Consider the following 9,768-nt stretch of genomic DNA (forward strand, 5'->3'; position numbering starts at 1 on the left):
TTTCTACCGACGTGTACTGTCAGTAACTCACCTCGCCTTCAACTGCAGAAGAGTAATGTGCCTTGGGGAGGCGTTTTACTCGTTCATATTGAGTGAGGCTATTTGAACTACTCCCACGTAAGACATGGAATGAATCGCATCGCTAAATGAAGATAAATTACAAATGAAGAAAGTCCACAAATGGTGATAATCAAGTAATTTTGAAGGAGGGATAAAGTTACAGAAAACCTCAAATATGAGCTATAATAATAATAATAATTATTATTATTATTATTATTATCATGTAAAAGTCAGCAGAATAACTGGAATACTTGAGATTTGTTTCAGTAACTCATCGTTATTATATATATATATATATATATATATATATATATATATATATATATATATATATATATATATATATATATATATATATATATATATATATGTTGTGTGTGGATGGCAGCCTCCGGACAGGAAGCAACCACTCCCGACAGCTACCTCCGCATGCTGGGGCATAGACCCCAAATGTGGCGGAACTAGAGCTTTTCCTCATCGGTCTATGTCAAGCATTTGCCGCAGGCTTGTCAACTGTTGGGGCTATGATTGCACCAGTAATTAAACCAAGTTACAATAGTTTAGCTCTCCAATAACCCTAAATTAACCTGATTATTTGCTCGACAAAATGGCGGCAACACGCGGTATGCTGTTCCCTATGGAATAAATTGCTTGTTTTACAAGGACACGACAAACAAAACAATAAAAGCAAAGTAAACTAGAAGGGCACTCGGTAGAGCATACACCTCTGCCATGTAATGCCTGATCCACAAGAACATATCGGGCCCAATACATTTTTTAAATATCATGCAAAACAGCACTATATCGTTTTTGGTCCTATCTCTCAATGGTGAAGAATCACTTTATAAATTAAACAATTCTCGTATCCAGATCCGAATTCGGATCTTCACCAAAATCGAATCAATTCGTCCTTGCCACACCCCCAACCTGTCCACAAAGTTTCGTCCAGATCCGTCCAAAACCTTTTGAGATATCGTGCTATATATCGGTTTAGCACGATCTCTTAATGATGAAGAATCACTTAAAAATTTTCTAGTAGTCGGATCCGGATCCGGATCCGGATCTTCACCAAAATCGAATCAGTTCGTCCTTGTCACACACCTGTCCACAATATTTCATCCAGATCCGTCCACAACTTTTTGAGATACCCTGTACACAGACAAACAAATAGACAAGCCGGTAGGCAACATGGCTGCTCACTCGAGATGGAAAGCTGGCCGACGCGACTAGCCGATATTCATGTACATGCTATCATTCAATTTAGCACAATAAAGATGATTATCACAGCCCTCTTAGTTTGCGCCCAGAAACCCACCTTGTGAAATTTCAGGCATGTTTCCAAAGAGACGCTAACAAATGGCAGCCCTGGTAATTCCATTTATCTATTCGCTAAATATTTTATTTTTTTATATGATTCTGTAAGACATTCTCCATGGGCACAAAAAAAAAAACAGGTCCCTCGGAGGTCCAGTTTTGGAGGTATTGATTTTTTTTTGTCCAGTCCACAATAAGTGTACGATGTACGATAAAGTATTTTAGCTGTTGCTAAGCAACAGAGGTGTGCATAGCAACCATTCATTTTTGTGTACATGCGAGCCACATTGTACACATTTCACCCAAGTTTCAACAAAATCAGACTTTCTCTTAGAGATATTCGCAATTAACCGTTTCTGAAATGTTCGACATGTACTTGCCCAAAACCTATCTCCTCCTTCAAATATTTTTGTTTGGGCTGCAAATTGGCATGAAGGGAGCGAGATAGATTGCGCACAGAACTCTAAGCCTCGATTTTTCGAATTTTTTTTGATTTTTTTAAAAAAAATTTTGACCACGTTAAAGGGCCGTTGCTATGCCGTTGCTAGGGCCCGGGGTCCCATATTCGAAAGCACACGATTCCCAGAAATATTGGTCCTACCTACCAAATTTCATTGGAATCGGTTGAGTGGTTTAGCCCCTCGGCTTGACCAAAGTTTCGCGGACAGACAGACAGATGGAAATGTCCAGAATAAGGGTGCTCTAAGAGCAGCCAACAAATAGACAGAAAGGGGTGAAAACGTAACCTCATTCACCTTCGGTGGAGGAGGTAATAAACTTGTCGCCCTCGATGTGCCACACAAACAACCACTTGCAAGACCTGGGCAGTGTTTTAAAGGATATGCCAGGGTCAAGCGGGCCTGTGACCACAGCAGAACACCTGTCAATCGGGGTAAGATGTGGCTACATGTACAGGTAGCAAGTGGGAGAGGATTTTGTGGATCAAAGAAACAGTGGCTGGAGAAGCACCCAGTCAGTTCGAACAAACCACCACAGAACAAACTCACTGCCGAAGCAAAAAAACAGCTGCTTCTGTTCCATTCGGATTCTTCCTCAATTCCCCTCATACAATTACAGAGGTCACTTTTTGTCAATTGCCACCTTGTGGCCTCCAATCAATGTTTTCCCATAGCTTCCAAGCAGTCTCTTCCCCAAGACCTTCCTTCAATATCCCACCCTGCCTGGGGCTTCAACAAATCTCTGCCTCTCATACTTTGACAAATGGCTTCTGGGAGGAGTTAACTTCCTCTTTCAACGACTGGCTGCAGTGTAACATGACAACCTTCCATCACGTTGTGGTATTGGGAGTTGCATGAATATTAATGAATGCATGATGAGCCGGAACTGACGAGGTGGAACCAAGAGTGACGTCAGCAGGCTGTCAAGTGTGGAGCTGAAATAACCATTGCAGATAATCTGCCATGTTGCCTGCTTGTCTGTGCATGCGTCACGTCGTACATCATTCGCGGTACACGCATGTGTTATAACTTATCACTTCATTTTAAAATATCTGTTTTTCACCAGATTTGCTTTGATTACCCATAGAGCACCTTCCAAAACCTCCAAAAATATAGCCACAGATCTGGCAGACGTTGTGGATAAGCAGTCCCTCTGGGGGACAGGGTGTTAGGTCAAGCACTGAATGCATTGTTCATATAGCTCAATGAAGCTGCTTAATTTTGCCCCATTCTTAAATCTTTTGTTCACTCAATATAACTCTGCAAACAGCAGAAAAAGATAAGTTTAATGATTTGGAAATTTCACATTTTATTGTGTATCTATGAAGAAGGAGGCACCATAGCCTTGCTTACTTAAAGTAATTAGGTACATCGGCTTAGTTATGACTCATTATTTCTTTAAATTATCATGTTTAACTCCAGATTGCGACACTTATTTAGTCCGGATGATATCCGATCCTCAAAACCAAAATAATAGCGTACGCAGTGAGCTTCATACTTAACGCGTGCACGTGAGAGAATAGGAAACAACAACAACAACACAATACCCCTGGCTATTTGGAATCCGTGTCGTTAGCTATGACCTTTTGCTTCCGGTTGTTTTTAAACGCTGTGCGGTGTATAAACACGATTGGGTTTTATTTCTATCTTGTGAATATTACTTAACGCGTGCACGTGAAAGAATATGAAACAACAAAAACAACACAATACCCTGCCAATTGTGAATCCGTGTTGTTGCCTATGACACTTTTGCTTCCGATTTTGTTTTGTTTCTGTTTTTTTTGCTTCTGGTTTTTGTCATGGGGAATGATGCATGCCGGGAGATAAAGGCATCATCGGAGACATGAAAGACCCAAATAATATCAGACATGGTGTATATTTCCTCCACTGATTTTAATAAAGATATCTCCCGCATCATCAAAAAATAATTTTTAATTGTGATTTACGTTATTTGATCGCTGATCCCGAATCCAGGCCAAAGTAACCGGAAATTCCGTATACAGTTGTGAACAAGTTGTAGGTAAAGTCAGAAGCGAATGTAAGAAGAATACTACGTTCACTCTGGTATTTATTTTTTTTAGATGAGATCTTGTTCTAGGCGGTGTAGTTGTCATTGTGAAGGTAATGTTGAGGAAATATTTATACTTTCACAGCAAAAAGACGGTTTAATTTGATATCTTTAAGAAGCGAATGTAAGAAGAATACTACGTTCACTTCTAGTATTAATTTTTTTAGATGAGATCCTGTTCTCGGCAGTGTAGTTGTCGTTGTGAAGGTAATGTTGAGGTAATATTAATTTTTTCATAGCAAAAAGACTGTTTAATTTGATATATTTAAGAAGCGAATGTAAGAAGAATTCTACGTTCATTTCTAGTATTAATTTTTTTAGATGAGATCCTGTTCTTGGCGGTGTAGTTGTCGTTGTGAAGGTAATGTTGAGGAAATATTAATTTTTTTAGATGAGATCCTGTTCTCGGCGGTGTAGTTGTCGTTGTGAAGGTAATGTTGAGGTAATATTAATTTTTTCATAGCAAAAAGACTGTTTAATTTGATATATTTAAGAAGCGAATGTAAGAAGAATTCTACGTTCATTTCTAGTATTAATTTTTTTAGATGAGATCCTGTTCTAGGCGGTGTGGTTGTCGTTGTGAAGGTAATGTTGAGGAAATATTTATTTTTTCATCGCAAAAAGACTGTTTAATTTGATATATTTAAGAAGCGAATGCAAGAAGAATACTACGTTCACTTCTACTATTAATATTTTTAGATGAGATCCTGTTCTCGGCGGTGTAGTTGTCGTTGTGAAGGTAATGTTGAGGTAATATTAATTTTTTTAGATGAGATCCTGTTCTTGGCGGTGTAGTTGTCGTTGTGAAGGTAATGTTGAGGAAATATTAATTTTTTTAGATGAGATCCTGTTCTCTGCGGTGTAGTTGTCGTTGTGAAGGTAATGTTGAGGAAATATTAATTTTTTCAGAGCAAAAAGACTTTAATTTGATATATTTAAGAAGCGAATGTAAGAAGAATTCTACGTTCATTTCTAGTCTTAATTTTTTTAGATGAGATCCTGTTCTAGGCGGTGTGGTTGTCGTTGTGAAGGTAATGTTGAGGAAATATTTATTTTTTCATCGCAAAAAGACTTTAATTTGATATATTTAAGAAGCGAATGCAAGAAGAATACTACGTTCACTTCTAGTATTAATATTTTTAGATGAGATCCTGTTCTCGGCGGTGTAGTTGTCGTTGTGAAGGTAATGTTGAGGTAATATTAATTTTTTTAGATGAGATCCTGTTCTTGGCGGTGTAGTTGTCGTTGTGAAGGTAATGTTGAGGTAATATTAATTTTTTTAGATGAGATCCTGTTCTCGACGGAGTAGTTGTCGTTGTGAAGGTAATGTTGAGGAAATATTAATTTTTTCATAGCAAAAAGACTGTTTAATTTGATATATTTAAGAAACGAATGTAAGAAGAATTCTACGTTCATTTCTAGTATTAATTTTTTAGATGAGATCCTGTTCTTGGCGGTGTAGTTGTCGTTGTGAAGGTAATGTTGAGGAAATATTAATGTTTTTAGATGAGATCCTGTTCTCTGCGGTGTAGTTGTCGTTGTGAAGGTAATGTTGAGGAAATATTAATTTTTTCAGAGCAAAAAGACTTTAATTTGATATATTTAAGAAGCGAATGTAAGAAGAATTCTACGTTCATTTCTAGTCTTAATTTTTTTAGATGAGATCCTGTTCTAGGCGGTGTGGTTGTCGTTGTGAAGGTAATGTTGAGGAAATATTTATTTTTTCATAGCAAAAAGACTGTTTAATTTGATATATTTAAGAAGCGAATGTAAGAAGAATTCTACGTTTGCTTCTTGGCTTTGCCTATTCCATATTAAAGATATCTCCCGCATCATCAAAAAATATTTTTTAATCGTGATTTACATTATTTGATCGCTGATTTCGAATCCAGGCCGAAGTAACCGGAAATTGTGTCAAAATCATCAGCTGTGCGGCGCTTACATGTACCACGGTATAGTTGGCAAGTATACAGTTGTGAACAAGTTTTATGTAAAGTTAGAAGCGAATGTAAGAAGAATTCTACGTTCGCTTCGAGGCTTTGCCTATTCCATATTATTTTGATGATACACTTTCATTTGTCCGTGAGAGTCGATCGTGGAAAGTCGTATCATATAATGCATTGAACCAAGCTCCTAATTTGAAAACTATAGCGCTTGCAAAAGTGATGTACGTAGCAATTTATAGCAATTATGAACAGGCTTTCAATAATATGAGTGATGAAGGTGAAAACAACAAGTTTATCGAAAGGAAATCGTTGCGGCCTGTTCCAAGTCAAGGCATGGTTGAGCAGGCCAAAAAAATGGCGGCTTCAGACCTGGGCGAGGTTACCTCGGAGATGCCTTAAGACCCCAAAGGGGGAGGTGGCCAAAGAGAGAGGTGATAAAGGATTATAATTAAATAAGGCCATTAATTATCTTCAAAAGGAGTGTTTTAATTATTCCAAACACGCAATTTTCACTCATGCATTTCCTTGGAATTTTATTCGTATGCATGCCAAGTTTCAGGCTGCTCAGTTTTATGGTTTTGGAGTTATGGATCAGACACACCGATGCGCGCGCACACACTCACACACACACACACACACACACACACACACACACACACACACACACACACACACACTGACATTGAGTTGTATAAAATGACTGACCTGTGACATGTCCCCTCGTACAGGGGTAAATGTAACATACGCAATCCACATGGACCACACTAGTCTTAACACATTCTCGCTATGACCCCTCCTTCCATGTAGAAACATTATCAGTGGACTTCAAAAGAGGGATGCTAATAAGGCCTGAAATTCTATTTTTGATAATTGATTTGTTATGACTTGTCAGATAAGCCGAGAGGTATGCACACTCGCATCTGAGCTGTATATCCTGTGTTTGACTCTCTGTTCAGCTATAAACTGTCATCCTGGTGTTTCACGGGCAGATGATTCATCAATGTGTGTGCCGTCCCTCAGATGGATATTAGACTAGGTGTCCCATCTGCTGGCATTATTTGGTGGACGTTACAGTGGTTCAACAAGACTCGACGAGCTATTGCCAACATTGAACAAATTCCAAATTCCTCATCCCACCGACAGGGGGTATTGTATCAGTGCCATCACTGCACCCCTCCAAGAATGAGAAACCCCACAACTATGTGCTACATGCAAACAAAACGATTGAGCTAAGTGATTGATCGAGAGTAATTCCTTGTGGCTTGTCTACCTTGTGCATGGAAGTAGATTGGTGAGGACCATGAAAATGCTGCTTCAGTTTCTGCAAAATATCAGTTTGGTCTTCTGTGAAACCAGCACGATCGTTTATACACATGACATGAGGACAGTGGTGTCCTTATGTTCAGGACACTGGATGGACTGGCATACCAGAAGTTATGGATTCAAATCTGGTCGAGGGCAGTAATTATTCAGATTCAAAACTGCTGGAACCTGATGTCCCATCTGCCAGCATTAGTTAGTGGATGTTAAAGATTCCACGGTGTCTATTGTGAAGAGTAAGCCAACTATCAACAACATCCGAAACAGATAAGAATTCCTGCAAACTCAATCGAGTATCCTGCATCAGAGTGGTAATCCAACCAGGATTGCAACCATATCCAAGAAAGTGCTTCAGCAGAACCGACACTGCATGGAGCATGGTACATGATGATGGAGCCTGAGCTTGTCTGCGGACAATTGTCTTGTCACTATCAGATTGTAGGTAAAACCCAGTTGGCTCATCAATAAACTTCAAGGAGGAGTAATCTATTTGCCCCTCCTGGTCTGGTATACATGTGATTTCAGTGCATACATTGTGTTTTGAAGAAGTAGACTTACAAATGAAGAATAGCATCGATCTGCATTGCCGGACGTGTAGAACAATGCATGAAATGAACATGACAATATTTGAGGTATGCCAACCGCCCTGGGAACACAGAAGCTGACGGTGCGGACTTTAAGCTTTAATATCAGCAAAAGAGGGGCAAGACGAGTTATTTTGCTCCGCCAAAGGCTTAACGACCGAAATGTTAGCTTCTCCTTGCTTTCCACGGTGGTTATAGCATACCTCAATAAACGTTCTGTTGATTTCATCCATTCATCATCGTTTGTGGTTGACTCTTAATTACTCTATAACTTGGGATAGACAATAAGTGCGACCAATTAAAAGATAATGCCACTGAAAATATCCATGGTGGAACAGAGGAATTAAAAACAGGAGGCATGACATCGTAATCTGATGACAGCAGTGATTCATTTCCATCACGTAGCAATGAAGGACAGGAGTTCATCTTATCTTGCACATCATGTCCTTCCCACACACATCAGGCATCTACCTGTAGCATATGGTGTGCAAAGGACGAAGAAGTCAAATTGTTGTGAACCGATGCTTTCAAGATCATTGGAATCGCACATGACGAAGCTGAGGCTGTAGCCCTATCACTTCACCATCACAGACAGGTCAGTGGTCAGTCTGTCTTCTACCGTCTCCTTTCCGGTCTTGCACTCTCTGCTCTTTCTGTGCTCTGTTCCCCACCAGGTTTCTGCAGGGCACATGCAGTCTGCCAGTAATTCCCCTTTGGTGAAACTCCCAAAATTCAGGATCACTGGTCACCTCCACTCATTCGTTCTGCTTTTATCCCCAATCGTGGAAACAAATTCCTCAGTCTCTTCGATGTCATTATTACATCCAGGGCTTCAAGACAGCTTTTCACGACCATCTCAAATCATCCCCAATCCACAACCATGATACTTTCTACCCTCATTACCCCCCCCCCCCCCACCAAGCCCACCTCTTTCCAAGTTTCCTGTTTTTTTCTTCCTGATAGTTTGCTTATCTATCCATCTTGTTCATCCCATGTGTGATCCCCTACTCCTCATTCTTCCCCACATACCTCAATAGTCTACCTCTTTTTTTTTTGTCCCTAATCCCTGCTATTGGTGCGTTTCCCCCCTCTTTCTACTGTTCCTTTTGTTATATTATGTCCTGATCCATTATATGTTCCAGCACCTCCACGAGCCTCGACACTGACTGCAAAAACCGTTTGTAAAGGTACGAAATGTCGTTCTTTCAGGATAATAGTGCTGCAGCCGGTATGTACATGAGAAACAAATTAACTACAAGCAGAATTCTCTTCTCAGATTCAGTAACATCAGACCAGCTCCAAAGCCAACATGTGGATATAACGGTCTCTGTCCTGTTAGTGGTGGATAGCGCCAATGCCAGGTCGTAGCCGTGTTGTCGACACCTTTGCATTTATGCCATCTGCTCTACAGTTCTCGGGTTTGTCTTGGTATCAAAATCGAGAGCGGGCGGCTTCAGCTCAAATAAACCATAAACACCTTGCTGACGCAAATTAACTTGATAAGAGCAACACATCACATTAACGGGATGAGGATTCTTCTGAATAGTTCCTGATGAGCTGGCTGGAATTTCCATTAGAGTCTCCTTGAAACATCTGTTTGTTGGCAATTGGCACAAAATCGCATTACATGTGTATGTGATCACTTGAATTTTGAATAGGGGAGAGCACTAGCATTTTTATTTTATTTTATAGGACTGTTGTAGCTGATTTGAGCTTGGCCACAACTGTCTGAGAAGGCAAACTAAAAATATTATAACATCCCTAACTCCAAATTTATCTCACCTGTATGTAGATTCCCAAAACTAAACAGGGTTAACGTGCTCATTTTGAAATGATACGCAGGCGATGTAAAATAGCGTCGCAAGACTGGAGGTTGAGATGGTCCACATGCGATGCCGTACCCCGAGGCCCATTGGCTTAGGCAGATGCAACGCTTCTGAGCACGGAGATAATTGTGCCATGAAGTACTCCATTCCTTGGGACATAACAGTTTAGAGGTGTTTCGAGCCTGGTGTTGA

This window comes from Eptatretus burgeri, chromosome 9 (assembly GCF_056783735.1).
Source record: "Eptatretus burgeri isolate ZD-2024b chromosome 9, Ebu_testis_v1, whole genome shotgun sequence".
Lineage (NCBI taxonomy): Eukaryota > Metazoa > Chordata > Myxini > Myxiniformes > Myxinidae > Eptatretus > Eptatretus burgeri.